Here is a 15,972-nt window from a genome sequence, read left to right on the forward strand (position 1 = left end):
AAAAATCAACATGTGCTGAAATTAAAATGACTTTTGAATGTCAGTGTAGAATTAGAATAGCAAAATTATGCAAATTTAAATAATCAGAAACAAACCACCCTAGGAACAGTTTTTGAATTGTTTTATTGCTAACAATACATTCTGCATTTATACTGTAATTACTAACTTGCAAGTCTGCATTACTAAAATGAAACTAGATATGTGAATGTCTTTTAGGAGGCATTTTAACCCTTGGATTCAGGAAGATATACAATAGTTAATTACATGAAAGGTCAGATTATAAATTATACAGGCTGAAAACCAAGAGGCATAATATGAATACTTTAAAAGATGTCTCATTTCAAGGTACCTGAGAATCAAAAGTATAAATTATAAGAGCATTCCCTCCTACACTTTAATCAAAATATTGCTGCAAAGGAAGAATTTGTAGCACAGAAAAAGGGCTTAGAATGGAACAGAGAGTTACTGAATTATCTACTACTTTAAAATCAATATAAAGTAAGGTGGGAATCAGTATGAAAAATGTGGGTGGCATGGTTTCAAGGTAGTGAAGTAGTTCACACAGCTGTGATGATCCCAGAAGGATGGAAAAAGTTCCAGAAATAAGGCATAGATTCTGTGTTCAAAGAAGAAGAAAACAGAGAACAGATGGTTCTCTAGTCAGCTGGTGCATTTTGAACATCATGCTTCCTGTTGTGTGATCTTGTCGCTGTGTTGAATTAACTGAAAGCCAGTGATTTAAATACAGGACATTTTGCAACCTTGGTGCGGGCCCACCAGTGGTCAGTAGGTCTCCCAATCATAGTGACAAAGTGGTCCCTAAACATGAGCACAGGAGTAGGTAGGAGCCTCTTTAGATTAGGGCTGCAATGGAAAGAAAGCAAACCAAAATGTCATACTTAGAATGAATATATTTGCTTTTGCATTTTTAACTTTTTAGTTTTAAACAATTTTTGATCATAGGAAACTGCCTGACAAAGTCCAGAGGGGTCTCATATGCCCTTTACCTAGTTTCCCAATATGGTTACATTATACATGATTATCCCCAAACCAGGAAAGTGAAATCCACATGATGTCTGTGCTTAGTTCTATGTCATTCTTTCACTTGTAGAGATGTGTGGAAGTACCCCTGAAATCAAGATACGTATCTCCTTTGTCACCACAAGATTCCCTGGTGCTAGCCTCTCAGTTACACATGACTCTTTCCCCCAAATACCTACTCATTGGCAATCACTGTTTAATTTTCCATCTTATAATTTTGCCATTTCAAGGTATGCTATAAATAGAATCATACATATGTGACATTTTCATGTAGGCTCCTATTATTCAGTGTAAATGCCTTTGAACTCCATCCAGGTTAGCATGTACAAACATCTAGGTACTTTCCATTGCTAGTAGATTCTGTGGTACAGATGTGCCACAGCTTGCTTATCTACTCACCTTTACACAAATTTTGGATGTTTCCACTTTGGGTTATTACAAACAGTTGATATGAGTAGTCATGTGAAAGTTTAGTACAGAAATAAGTTTCCATTTATCATCCAGTACTATGATTGCTGGATCATGATAAGTATAGTTTCTTAAGAAATTGCCAAACTATCTTCCAATTTGGCTTTTCCACTTTACATTACCATCATTTATTGTCAGCACTATTTTTTTTAGCATTAACTAAACTGTTCTAATAGGTGATATTTCATTGTACTTTGCCAGGTACTTTGGAAATATTTTTCCTCAATGTTATTCTGATTTTTTTATCCTGTTAACAGCTATTTTCATAATAAGAGTTTTAAATTTTGTGCAGTTCAATTGAAAGATGGAAAGGAAAAAGTAAAATACTATTAATACATGATGTAATTGTCTATGTAGAAAATCTTAGGGAATTGACAAAAAATACCTATAAAAATAAACAAATTTAGTAAATTAAGAGATTGAAATGTTAAAATACAAAATTCAATGCAAAATATTGGAAAACTGAATTTTAAAAATGCCATTTACAATTTCATGAAAAACAGAATAATTAGGAATTAATTTGATAAAATTTTGTAATATGTCTGTAATATTTTTATAGATAAAAATAGTATCTAATAAAAAGATGTATATTTTGTTGATAGATTGAAAGATTCAATATTGTTATTTTGTCTGCTGTCCCAAAATTGATTTAAAAAAATCAATGCAATCTTGATCAAAATCCCTACAGATTTCTATCTTAGAGGTTCACAATGTGGTTTCATAAAAATAAAATTTTTTAAATGGGTCTCTAAAAATTTTTGTTCTCTGTTTAGTTTGTTCTGTTTCCTTTTTTTTTTTTTTTTAGTTTTCTGATTTTTTTTGGATTATTTTTTATAAATTCCTTTATGTCCTTTTTATTTTGCTCTTATTTGCTACAACCCTTTGTGTATTATTTTAGAGCACTCTTAGTACTTACCTTCTACACATTTAACTTATTAAGCTCTACAATCAAAGATATTATGTCACTTCACATATAATATAACTTACAAAATACATTTTCATTTGTCTCCTCTTGGCCTTCGTGTTTTTATCATCATAGACTTTACAGTTATCTCCATCATAAACCTGACACTGCACTGTTGCCACATTTTGCTTTAAACAGATAATTATCTCTTTTTTAAAGATTTTATTTATTTATTCATGAGAGACACAGAGAGAGGCAGAGACACAGGAAGAGGGAGAAGCAGGCTCCATGCAGAAGCCCAATATGGGACTCGATCCCAGATCTCGGGATTATGTCCTGAGCTGAAGGCAGACACCCAGCTGCTAAGCCACCCAGGCATCCCAATAATTATCTTTTAAACAAGTCTAAATACTCATTTTTATCCAAGTAATCACCATTTCAGTTGCTCATCATTCCTTTGTGTAAAACCAGATTTCCATAAGGTATCATTTTCTTCTGCATAAATGGCTTATTTTATTACCTACTAAAATGCAATTCTGTGATGAATTCTTTTAGGTTTTGCTTGCCTGAAAAAGTCTTTAATTAATTCAAATTCTTTTTTCAAGGATATTTTGTTGGGTGTAAATTTTCAATTGTCTGTCATTGCTTTAAAGATGCTCCAATGCCTTCTGTCTTATACTCTTTTTTAATGATACTCTACTGTCATTCTTATCCTTGTTCTTTTGTATATAGTATGTCTTTTTCCTCTGGCTACCTTTTATTTATTGCTAATTTTGAGCAATGTATTATAGTTAGCTATGCTGTATAGTTTTTCTCCATGTTTCATCTGCTTATATTGCACTTAGCTTCTTGAATCTATACGTTTTATACCCTTCATCAATTTGGAAAATTTTTACCCATTATTTTTTCAGATATCTTTTCTGTCTCTTCCTCTTTCTATCCTTCTTTTGAAACTCTATGCGCACAAATTCTAATTTTCTTGATCTTTCCACAACATATTGCTGCTCTTTATTTTTCCAGAATTTTTCTCTTATTTTGGATTAATTCTATTACTCTGCTTTCATGTTCACTACTCTTTCCTTGTACAATGATCTAATCTAGTGTTAATTTTGTTGACACAAATGAACAAATCCTTTTTTTTTATTAAAAAAATGGAGAGTTTTATATGAGCCCAAGTTAGGACAGCTGTCTAGGATATACACTCTTTATCAAAAAAAAAAAGAGTGCTTTGGGGAAGGAATATTTAGAAAAGGGTTATATAAATTTTTTCATTAAGAGCTGCAAATCATGACAAAAAGCATTCTAGAAATTACAGATCTTATCATAAGCTTTTAGTACATGAAGGAATGCCTGGCTCCAATCTTATGGGGACTAGGAAGGTTTTACTCTTCATGTTTGAAATGTTTCTTTTTAGATTATTTGTTAATGAAGCATATATATAATACGTGCTCAGGGCAGAAGTAGAGGCTATGCTTTGAGGTTTTCCTGACTCTAGTAATGACTGAAGTATGGCTTCTGTGAGGGTCCGTGAGCAGGATCTACAAATATTAGAAGTCAAAAATTTTCTTTATCAATTCCATTCATCTTTTTTATTTTTAATTATCTTATACTTGTTAATACCTCAAGAAGTTAGTATCTCAAGAAGTTAGTTCAACTTTGTCTTTTTATAAGTTCCATGTGTGTAAATAACATTATTTCCTCTAACTTCTTCAATATGTGAGGCAACATGTGAACATATGAAGAATAGACACACATGGTAGAAAAAATTGAAAGATTAATTATAATGATATTCTTTAACTTTTCAATTATTTCTACCATGTGTATCTATTCTTCATCATTTTGTAGTAACTGATTTTCCTTCCTATTATTTATTGTGGTTTCTAGCTTCTTTGTATGCTTAATAGTTTTTGCTTAGATCCCAGATATTGTCAATTTAAATTTTTGGTAGTTTATGGTATTTTTGTATTTCTATAAATACTCTTGATGATTTGGCTTGTCCTATTTGTATATTCCATGAGTTAAAAATAGTTTTTTTAATATATTTTTAAGGGTAGGTATAAAAGAAAAGACTACAGATAGCCCTCAAAATATAAAAATATTTACTGGATGGTCATTTAGAGAACAGGTTTTCTGAGTCCTGCTCTACCCGATGCATTACAAATTTGAGGTTTTCCATTATGGCTGGTAGAAACATAGTTTTGTTTTGTTTTTAAAACATATATTCCTCATTCTATCAAAATTGAAAAAAAAACAGCTCTAAGTAATTCAGAATCACTTTTGTGGCACAAAGACAGTATTGCATGGATTGTTATTGATACACAATATTTTTTCCTTCTAATTCTCTAAACTGTGTTTGCAAATTTCTATAACATTGGAAAAAACACTCAGATCATGATAAACGGGCATATTTTTCTTATGGCTGATCTTAAGGGGGTGCTTCTATAGTTTCTTCCTCAGCTGAAATTCTCAATAAAGGATTTTGGTATATAATCTTTATAATACTAGGATATTCCCTCTCTGCTCCTCATTTGGTCAGAAAGTTTATTATAAGTATTTATTGAATTTTATCAACTACTTTCTCAGTCTATTTGACATTGTCTCCTTTGATACATCAGTGTAGTGGAAACAGTGATTCATTTTTTTTCTGTTCTTGTTCTTGAAAACATGCCTTTAAAGTGGAGACTTTATTAGGACTGGGTACAGATCATGGTACAGTAGTCCAGGATTGGTGGCAATAACAATACCAGGACTTAGAGATGAGGAATTCTGGAAGTCTTATAGAAGAAATTGTCTACTGATGGTTACCATTAAAGAGTTTATGAGTCTTTCCTGAAATAGCTGGTATAAGCAATCAAATCATTTGCTTAAGCTACACTGAAAAGAAGTGCAATTGAAGACGTTTAATAGCAAGATCAAGTTAATGTAATCAGTAAGGTGTGGTTTTGGTATTTAGTGTCCAGACTGAGTGAGAGTGATAGTTTTGGTCCTCAAATTTATTCCATTATTGTTACTCCATATCAATGTTTCCTCATGTCGATATACCTTTTATTTCAGAGTATAGCAAACTCACTAGTCCTTAAGTTTGATTATTTCATTATACAGAGGATGTTAATTCACTCAGTAATTTTCTCTTTTATCTTGTGCCTGCAGACCTAGAATTTTTATGTGCTTTGCCACACAGGAAGAAGGCCCTAGACTAAGACACATATCAGGCTACATTTTTTTTTTCAAGCTACATTTTTGATGTGAGTCACCTAACGCACATGTAGATGATCTCCACACACTTGTTCCTTCACTGGTTCCTGAATACATTGATCACATGTGAGTTCCCTGTGGTGACTTAGTTTCTGAACTCCTGGCCCATGCCACAGGAGTCACCAGATGACTCCGGATCTTTCACTTTAATTTCATACTAATTCCTTGATTTGCTCTGTTGGATTCCAGTGTTTCATCCACAATTTGTTCTCTTCTATTATAATACATATATATCTGCTATAGCCATTAAATTCCATTAGGATTATACATGTTTGTCTTTTGCCCTAATTTTCTGGATTCTGAGAGTTATTGCACACTCTGAACAATACTCTACTACTGTTTCAAGGAAGACATTATCAGCTAACTCTGAGAAATATTTTCTTTTCAGGGAGGGGAGAAACTCTTAAATGAATGGAAAGTTTTTGTGATCTTAGATGCTGTTTAAATTATTATTTGGTTTAGTAAGTTTTTCAACTTTTAAATGAGTCACAATAGTTTGTCAATATCAGATATAAATAAGACTGTTTACTTGTTTAGTCTTCACATCTTCTACTTAACAAAATGCAAAAACACTTTGGGTTTTTTCCTTAAGATTCATTTATTTTTGAGAGACAGAGAAAGGGAGAGCACATGAGCAGGGGGGAGAGATTGTGGGAGGGGGAGAGAGAAAATCTCAAGCAGACTCCGCACTAAATGCAAGGTCTAATGCAGGGCTGAATTTCATGATCCTGAGATCATGACCTGAGCTGAAATCAAGAGTCAGACACTAAAGTGACTGAGCCACCCTGGCAGCACAATGTTGTTGAGTTTTCTTAATCCATCATTCTGGGATGCTCAGAAATGTATTTAAATGCTTTATTTTTATAAAAAAGACAGAAAAAGATGTCTCCTTGTACTCTGTATCAAAGAAGTACTTGTTCATAGAAGTTCTCAGAGTTTATTGGAGCTCACACAGTTTAGCTCATTTGTTCCCCATCACAGCCTTTTGAAGCCAAGAGGGTATCATGACCCTCTTCATGTGGCAATTCTACATACAAACAAATAAACCTCTACAAGTAAGAGATTATGTGTTTTGTCTTAACTCCCACAATAAATGATTTCCAAAGCTAGGACTGTGTGTTAGACACTAATTTTAAAACTTAAACACTGTACAAGATCAGGACCATAGACTCTTCCCATTGGAAAATAATGTTTTCCAAATTTCAAAAATTTCCTTTCACAGGTAAAAAAATAAAAATGAGCAATAAAATCTGCTTACTAAGATTTAGATTATTCTAATTTGAGAGGCTTAGACAGTGTTTAGAGAAGAACATAATTTCCCTTTGTTAGATTAATGGCTCCATTTAAAATCCTAAATTTTGAGCAAATGCCTTCAATTCTGCAAAATTGCAAAGAATTAAAACAATTAAACTCTTTAATCCACTGCCAAGCCAGAATTTAACATAGCCAGGCATTTTAAATTCTACCATTGTTTACTGTTGCTCAGATATTTTAGTATCTTCACTTCTAATTGCTATTGCTTTACTCAGAGCACATCATTCACTTTACGTCCTAACATAATCAGCATGGCATTTTCCCTAGAATGTGCTAGGTTACATTATAAAGCAATGATAACAACTATGTGATATAAATATTTGATACTTTAATATCATGTATTCATAGCATTTATCTAAAAAGCTGTTATAAAAATATATGCCTCTCAAAGTATATCACTTACAATTTAAAAAGAGTATCAATTTATCCTGCTGCCCATACATTATTCATAATAGTTATGCACACCACTCTGTAACTATGACTGGAAGGTAAGTGCAACTATAAATGACTCTGGGTGCTTAAAAATATTTCTGTAGAAGTTAAAACACTTAACTTTTTTTTTCCCTGAAAACTTGTAAATGTGTTATTAGAGTAGGATTGATTATCTGTAGTTTGAAAGTGTGGATTATTATAGATAAGAGGTATCCACTATCAACACTAAAATTTAGAAGTGGTATTATGACTGCTAGCATTGATTGTGAAGATGTGCATCTTACAGGAGACAGATCACTGGTATCTCTTCATATTTCCAGCAAGAAAGATTTGGGGACAGCCTTCCATGTTATTTGAGAGAGAGGAAGTAATCACCATGTAGTGAACTTGCCCCATCCCTACTGCACTGTCCTCCTCAAGGCTAACTCTGTTGGTCCTGGGACATAGAAAACCAACTGTTCAGAATATGAAGAAGATGCCCAGGAATACGCCTCATGTAGTTTGATAATTTGGGGCTTAGTTAAAAGTTGAACTTGTAAAAAAAAAAAGTTGAACTTGTGGTTCAAAGGGGAAAAAGGGGACCAAAATTGTTTTCAGTTCACCAAGTACTTTCACGTTTTTCCTCCCACTCATCTGTCTCATTGGTGATGCTGTGGAGAGGCTGAGAGGGAAGTTGAAGGGAGCAGACTACATTTGACAGGCAGAGAAAGTATGGAGTCCTGGGTGCCCCAGAGGAGTTTGCATCTATTCTGAAGCAAAGGTGGACTTAAAGCATTATTCCTCCCTCATCTGCCACCTGATTGAACTAATATGCTTCCCTAAATGTCTACTCAATTTCAGAGTTGTGACTCAGCCACCAAAGGTAATGGACTCAAGGACACTTTAAATCAAGTTTATTGCTTCAACCTTTAATTTTACACTCTAATAACATTATCTTTTACTTGCAGAGGTAAATATCTTATTGATTCTCTTCAACAACTTTACATCTTTAGTTTACTTCACCTGTATCTACAGATGAGCACAGAACATAAAGTGATTAAAAGTCAGGACATATGACTGGACGAAATAATCTGATGTTCAATTGTGTTTCACATGAAATAAGTTAAAGCCATCGATTTTCCCATGAGTTCTTATAAAATCTTCATTAACAAAGTTCCAGATATGAAGTATGCCATTGTCAAAAAAAAAAAAAAAGTTTAGAGAGTGTAAATTCTGTTCTAACTAGTTACTAAGAACATCTTTGGGGTATCTTGTTTGTCTGAAATCACAGGGCTATCTATGCTTTCCATGCTGACAGGATAAGGCTGTGACCCCTGATTTTGGCTCAGATCATGACCTCAAGGTTGTGACATCAAGCACCATCTCACGCTCCACACCGAATGTGGAGCCTGCTTAAGATTCGCTCCCTCCATCTCCTTCATCCTCTTCCCCCCCCCAAAACAAACAAACAAATAGGAGAATATTTGCTTTATTCATTAGATTTTCATAGTGACTAGGTTCATATCTGGAACAATGCAATAAGATTTTGTATGATGCAGTCATATGTTGAGAAATACAGCTGTAGAATGGAAAATTGAAATTAAGTTTGTAAAATGATGTTTTCAATGATTCTGAAACAGGAAGAAGAAAATAATAAGCAATAATCCTACTTACAGTTTTTTCAAATGAACATTCTTCTCTAGATATGAAAAGGAAAAGACACAAATAGGTAAGGACAAATCTAGAAAATATTTTTTACTAAAATCTTGAGAATCAATGTTTGTCTATTTACATCCTTTCATTATTATCTTTTAGAAAGTGTCTGGGGATTTTATTTATCATGTCACACATGCTATATTTTATACTTCTAGGAATATTTTTCCTCAATAGTGCTCAGTGGAGACAGTAAAATGAGATTCAATATTTTGGAGGTAGTTCCAGGAGATTTGGATGTAAGGGGATGAGATTTGGAAGAAAGGCAGGCAGAGACAGGAGAACCCTGTCCTGAGAGGAAACCACCCTTAAAAGGATTTTACACCATCTTGGAAGGAGTCCTCCACCCTTTCCCATATGTAGGTAGATGACAAAAACCTGAGTGGCTGACAGGCTTATGGAGGGTTAATCAGATTAAATAGCCCACCAACAAGCCCATAAAAACCCTTAGACTTAGAAACTCCCATACAGCCCTTTCAGGTCCCCTCCCTCTTTGGGAGTTTTATACTATCACTCAATAAACTTTGCTGGCCATCAGTCTTCTTCTGGTCTACCTCTTTGTTCTTTGAAGCCACAGGACCAAGAACCTTGGGCACCAAAGGAAAAGAAATCCTGCAACAGTTACACAGAAGAAAGACAAGTGGAGGCTTTCATAGAATTCATGAATTTCATGAATTTCATACAATTTCATTGTAATTAAAAATGTGATTTGTCATGGCAATATGTAGTCCAATAAATAGAAGTTATTTAAGAAATACAAAACTAAAGTGAAAAAAGGGAAGGAACGAATCACTAAGATCTGAGAACATGTTAAACAATTGCAGAGTCCCCAGCATCAGTGTGAATTACCAGCTGTGGTGGTTGTTGTTAAAGGCCTCTCTTCCAGTCACTAACGCAATATGATTGACGTCTCTTCTGTTGACAGTTTGCTTACCACCATCACACATTTGGTTCATCCGAATATATATTCTCTTATAGTAAAGATTTGATATCTACTATTCTTCAAAGAAACCATGATTCCTGGCAAAGAAGGCAGACAGAAAAGTAGGCTATTTTTGGCCAAAAGCAAAAACATAATTTTCAAAATGGAAAACGTTGATTACAAATGAGTGGAACACATGTAACAGTGGCAAGATGTGTGAGCAAGATTGATTCAGGATATGATGGGTTGGTTGTGAAATAAATATGTGTTTCTAATTTGGAGGCATATTAAAAAAATATAAACTATGCAAAATATCTAGTGTACTATTTATTGAGTAGCTATTAGTATATAAAAGGCCAAAATCAAATAGGCTGTTCCTATAAAAAGAATGTATAATATTCATGTAACTGGTATATTAGCATATCATATTTTATTGCATTTAACCATGAATACCAACTATTTTTCAATAACTACACCCCTAAAATGATGTATGGAAAATATTGCCTTTCTCCTATTGAGTAGTAGCTCACTGAAAAGTTAGTTGCTGGAATCCATCAGCTCTTAATCAGTTTTGATTATTATAATTTACCATGTAATTAATAACTACACCATTTCAAGATTTTAACTCCAAATTTGCTTCAAACCTTGCCTCTTCCTCTTTACCTTCTCTCTTTTTTTTTCATTATTTATTTATTTATTTATTTTAGAGCGTGAGATCATGAGCAGGAGGCACAGAGATAGGGAGAAGGAATCTCAAGCAGGCTCTGAGTTGAGCATGGAATCCAACCTAAGGCTCAGTCTCACAACCCTGAGATCATGACCCTGAAATTACAACCTAGCTAAAACCAAAAGCTGGACACTCAACTGCCTGGGTCAATCAAGTGCCCCTTCACCTCCTCCTTTTTAAACAAAGCTTCTAGGCATTAGGCATAGGAGGAGAAGTTTGACCATATAAAAGAATATATGTTACCTTCACATATGATATAGTCTCATCATTAAAAGGGGATGAGTTTAAAGACAAATCCAAACAAGAAATTTTTATTCTTTAGGGAATTATTGTTATCTTATATAAATGTTCCTTTAAATTGAGCATAGATGATGAAATTAATGAAAGGACAATATTTTTATTTATATTTTTAATACCCAAATCACATATTTAAGTAGCATTGTATTTCTAAGTATATACAGCCAAATACCTTTCTGTTTAATTGAAAGATGCAAAAATGGACTCTAACAAACCAAATAAGTCAATAATAATCAACCAATCAATTGTACCTATATTAACTTAGGTATTTTTATTCTATATTTTTGCCTATTTAAAAACCTTAGAAAACAATATACACATATTTTTTCTTTTTTTCTGTACATTTAATGTCCTACCATATCAACATACCACATTTTATTTATTCTTTGCCTACTAGCTAATTTTTTTTTTTATTTTTTTTTATTTACTTATGATAGTCACACACAGAGAGAGAGAGGCAGAGGGAGAAGCAGGCTCCATGCACCGGGAGCCCGACGTGGGATTCGATTCCGGGTCTCCAGGATCGCGCCCTGGGCCAAAGGCAGGCGCCAAACCGCTGCGCCACCCAGGGATCCCCGCTAATTTTTTACTATATATGCTCCTTATCTCATGTGCCCTTAGTGCTTCTCTAGGGTAGACACAAGAATTATAAATATGTAGATACAGGGTATGCCCAGTTTCAGTGTTACTACATTCATCTAAATTATCCTTCAAAGTGATATACCAATTTATATCAAAGGCAAAAGTACCCATTTTCTCATCACCAGCACTTAATATTGTTAAAGCATTCATTTATGTTGACAATAGAAGGAAAAAGTTAGCTCATTACAATTTTATTTTTAAAGACTTTTAAAAAATTTATTCATTCATGAGAGACACAGAGAGAGAGGAAGAGACGTAGGCAGAAGGAGAAGCAGGCTCCCCACAAGGAGCACGATGTGGGACTCGATCCCGAGACTGGAATCACGCCCTGAGCCAAAGGCAGACACTCAACTGCTGAGCCACCCAGGCATCCCTACAATTTTAATGCCTAATATTCTTGTGTATAATGAAATCAAGCAAAAAATAAAAATAAAAAATAAAAAAATGAAATCAAGCAACTTTTAATTATAGCATCAGCTATTTAAGAGCCATTTTGTTCTGACTTGCTTCATCATAACATTTGCCCACTTTTCAACTTATTTTAATTTGATTGCTTCTAATTAACTTGAAATGCTATAAGACAAGTTTATGAGTATTTTGAAGTATTTATGCTCTTGTTTTGCTTTATTAATTTGTCTCTAATGCATAAGTCTGTGTGTCTTCTGTATTCGTGTGTGTAGTTTACTCAGTATATTTAGTGTGTGTATGTGTAGTCTATTTAACCTTTTTCAACATAGTTTTATGAATAAGGCATTCAATTATTTCAAAATGATTTATTGGGGGATATCATTCTATTTCTTTAAATAGATTCAAATTCCTGCTGCAATAGATAGGATTATTAAATCACTCACCCTATCTGTCTTTATTTAACTTTGAATTCAGCTTATCCAAAAATGAGACGAAGTATTTGACTGCATAATCCTTGTGGAATCAATGCTAAGAACAAATAGAACTGCAAAATAATAATAATAATAATAATAATAATAATAATAATAATAAATATTTACAGTAATCATATTGTTAGTGGTAGCATTGGTATGTTTGTTTTCATTCTTTGATTTATGATTTTTTGGGATAAAGCAAATTTAGTAATTATCCTATCATCATTGAGAATGATAATTTTCTGCAGAGGAGATGAGAAAGGTGTCAACTGAAGGTGAGTGAGATTATGTGAAAATACTCTAGTCCTAAATTTGACCTACAAGTGTCATTATGAACTCATGATGTAGAATATCACAAATATACATACACAGAAGACTTTCACTGATAGGAGGGAGAAGTCTTTGGCAAACCAACCATTATAACAAGGATAACTCAAAAAGTAGAATAAAACACAAACATGTTTGCAAATGTACAAGATTTGCTGAATCAATAAATGCTAAAGGGCCAAGAATCTACAGGGAGACCAAGCTGGAAAGGTGAGATCACAGTCTTCCCTGCTTTTCCCTGAGGACATTTGCTGACATTGATCACAACTAAGCAGTTGAGCATCCAGATTTTCACTAATTTGTCCAGGAACAGTCACTGCTGGAAACAAGAAATCAAAAAAGATTTTGACCATCTCTCAAAGAAGAAAGACAAAGATGAAGACCTGGACATTTCCTATGAGACATTTGCCAAATTCTTTATTCTCTAGAAAAAAGGTCAGGGCAGCCCTGGTGGCTCAGTGGTTTAGCGCAGCCTTCAGCCCAGGGTGTGATCCTGGAGACCCAGGATCAAGTCCCACATCGGGCTCCCTGCATGGAGCCTGCTGCTCCCTCTGCCTGTGTCTCTGCCTCTATCTCTGTGTGTCCCTCATGAATAAATAAATAAAATCTTAAAAAAAAAAAAAAGAAAAGAAAAGAGGTCAAAGCTTTGTGGGTTTGGGTTAGGGTTCAAGGCTTCCAAGGGAAGGGGCTGATGTGAGTGGCAGGAGGAGTAAATCAGCCTAGACTGAAATTAGCTAAGTCATGAAAACATTTCTAAGACTAAGTTGACTGGACCTAGAATGGAGAATTATGTGCCTACCAATCATGGTCTTCAACCAGACGCACACTTTTGATTCCTAGTCATGGGGCCAGTGCAGTATGAATCAGGCAATGTTTCCATGATGTGGATGCCTTAGGAACTTGTCTCACAGTTACTTGGGCTTTCATTGTCCCCAAGGCCTATTTTAAAGTATTCAGTCATTGGGCCAGTATCCTAGCCAAATTAATGACAGAACAACTGAAGTTTTCCACAGAGTTTTACCATTTCTCAGTCTTGTTATAAGCCATGAACAGAGTAATCCAAAGTCTGTTCTGACATTTCTTCCATAGAAGAGGGTTTCCTCTCTCAGAAACACTCTTGCGTCTAGTGGTTCACCAGTCTAGTCTGAGCACAGACTCTAAAGTTTGGGTCTTGTGATCCTAGAAACCAGAAACACTAAGCAGTGGAGGGCCAGCCCTATTCAGGGAGAAAGCATGGTTTTCCATTGTTGTTAAAAATGTTAGCATCTGGGCTGCCCACGTGGCTCAGCGCTTTAGCACCACCTTCAGCCCGGCCTGATCCTGGAGACCCGGGATCTAGTCCCACATCAGGCTCCCTTCATGGATCCTGCTTCTCCCTCTGCCTGTGTCTCTGCCTCTTCTCTCTCTCTCTCTCTCTCTCTCTCTCCCTGTATCTCATGAATAAATAAAAAAAAATGTTAGCATCTGTCTTTGTCATCTTGGACTGCTATAATAGAATACTATACACTGAGTAGCTAATAAAAAATAGAAATTTATTTCTCACAGTTTCTGGAGTCTGGGAAGTTGAAGAGCAAGGCATGAACCACCTCACAGATTGGGTGTCTGGTGAGAATTTACTTCCTGATTTATAGTTTGGCTGTGTCCTTACAAGGCAGAAGAAACAAGGGAGCTCTCTGGAGTCTCTTATAAGGCACTAATTCCATTCATGAAGGTGGAGCCATAGATTACCTTTCATACAGTTCATATTGGACTTTATCACATGAAAATGTTATATATAAGCTGTGTGTTGATCTGGAATTATTCTGGTATTGGAAGTATTTTAAAGGAATTAAAATGTTTTAAGGAACTAAAGATAGCTGTTCATCTAAAACTCTGAATTTTAAAGCTGAAAGAATATTAAAATTTCAACTAATACCTGCATAGTAGCCAGCACCAAACCAGGATGTGTTCTGGAGAGTGTCAGTGAAGGCCATGTGTCTCTTGCTCTGTTGGAATAGCTTGATGCAAAATGCTCCCACTAAAAAAGAATAAGAAAAATGAGATAAAATGCAAAGTAAATAATAAAAATGTCCTAGCTATCAAAGATATTGAGAACAAACTTATAAAGAGATGTGATTAACATGTTATAAAACACAGATTACAACATGAAGAATGTAATAATAAGGGACTCAAAGGATGGATTTCATAGCAGAATGAATACAGCAGGGGAGAAAATTAATGAATTGGAAGATAGGTACTGAACATGTTTCCAATAAAATCTATTAAATTTCTTTAGCTATTACCAACACAGTGAATGTAATTTAAGAAAAATTAACTGAGATTGTGCATTTGTATATTTTACTTGTTTCTAAAGGATTCATATTTATCCTTCTATTGTACTAAATCACCCCGGATTTTTTCAGAAAGTAAAAGCCATACATAATCCTAAAAATAATCATTTGGATGTATATCTATATACAGTATACATCTTTACTATTTTAAATAATAATTTAATACCAAAATATCATAAAATATGTATGACCATATCTTCTACTTAATAAAACAAATTCAAATTTGACTACAGGTCCATATAAAAAAGTCAAATTTTTCACTTGGCCACTCCATTTAGTGATTTAGTACATGATTTTTCTGGCTTGTTGTTGTTTGTTTGTTGTTTTTTGAGACATCTTTTTTTTTAAGAATTTATTTATTTATTCATGAAAGACACAGAGAGAGAGAGAGGCAGAGACATAGGCAGAGGGAGAAGCAGGTTCCCTATGGGGAGCCCAATGCGGGACTCCTTCCCAGGACCCCGAGATCATGCCCTGAGCCAAAGGCAGCGTTCAACTGCTGAGCCACCCAGGTGCCCCTTGAGACATCTTTGAATCCAGTCAAATTATTTACTTTATCTTAACTTTAACTACTCAGCCACTTCAAGGTCTATTTGAATAAGTTGTTTCATTTATTTCTCAGAATTATACTTGTTCTTTTTGTATCTTATTTCCATTTACTTTCAGTTTCTGTTCAACTTATGATCCAAGTGTTTCTCTATTTTAAATCAAAGTTAGCACTCTGAGCTTTCACTTTTATC

The 15,972-nt window shown here is 34.3% G+C and overlaps 1 long non-coding RNA gene across 1 annotated transcript in view; it reads left to right on the plus strand.

The window, feature by feature from the left end:
- LOC111093231 overlaps positions 1-15,972 on the plus strand; it is a 61,856-nt gene that overhangs the window by 32,331 nt on the left and 13,553 nt on the right. The window contains exon 2 of the long non-coding RNA XR_005380837.1: positions 9,034-9,122. This is a non-coding gene — a long non-coding RNA (uncharacterized LOC111093231). The remainder of the gene's footprint in view (positions 1-9,033; positions 9,123-15,972) is intronic.

The sequence above is a fragment of the Canis lupus genome, chromosome 29 (genome assembly GCF_011100685.1).
Source record: "Canis lupus familiaris isolate Mischka breed German Shepherd chromosome 29, alternate assembly UU_Cfam_GSD_1.0, whole genome shotgun sequence".
Classification (NCBI taxonomy): domain Eukaryota; kingdom Metazoa; phylum Chordata; class Mammalia; order Carnivora; family Canidae; genus Canis; species Canis lupus.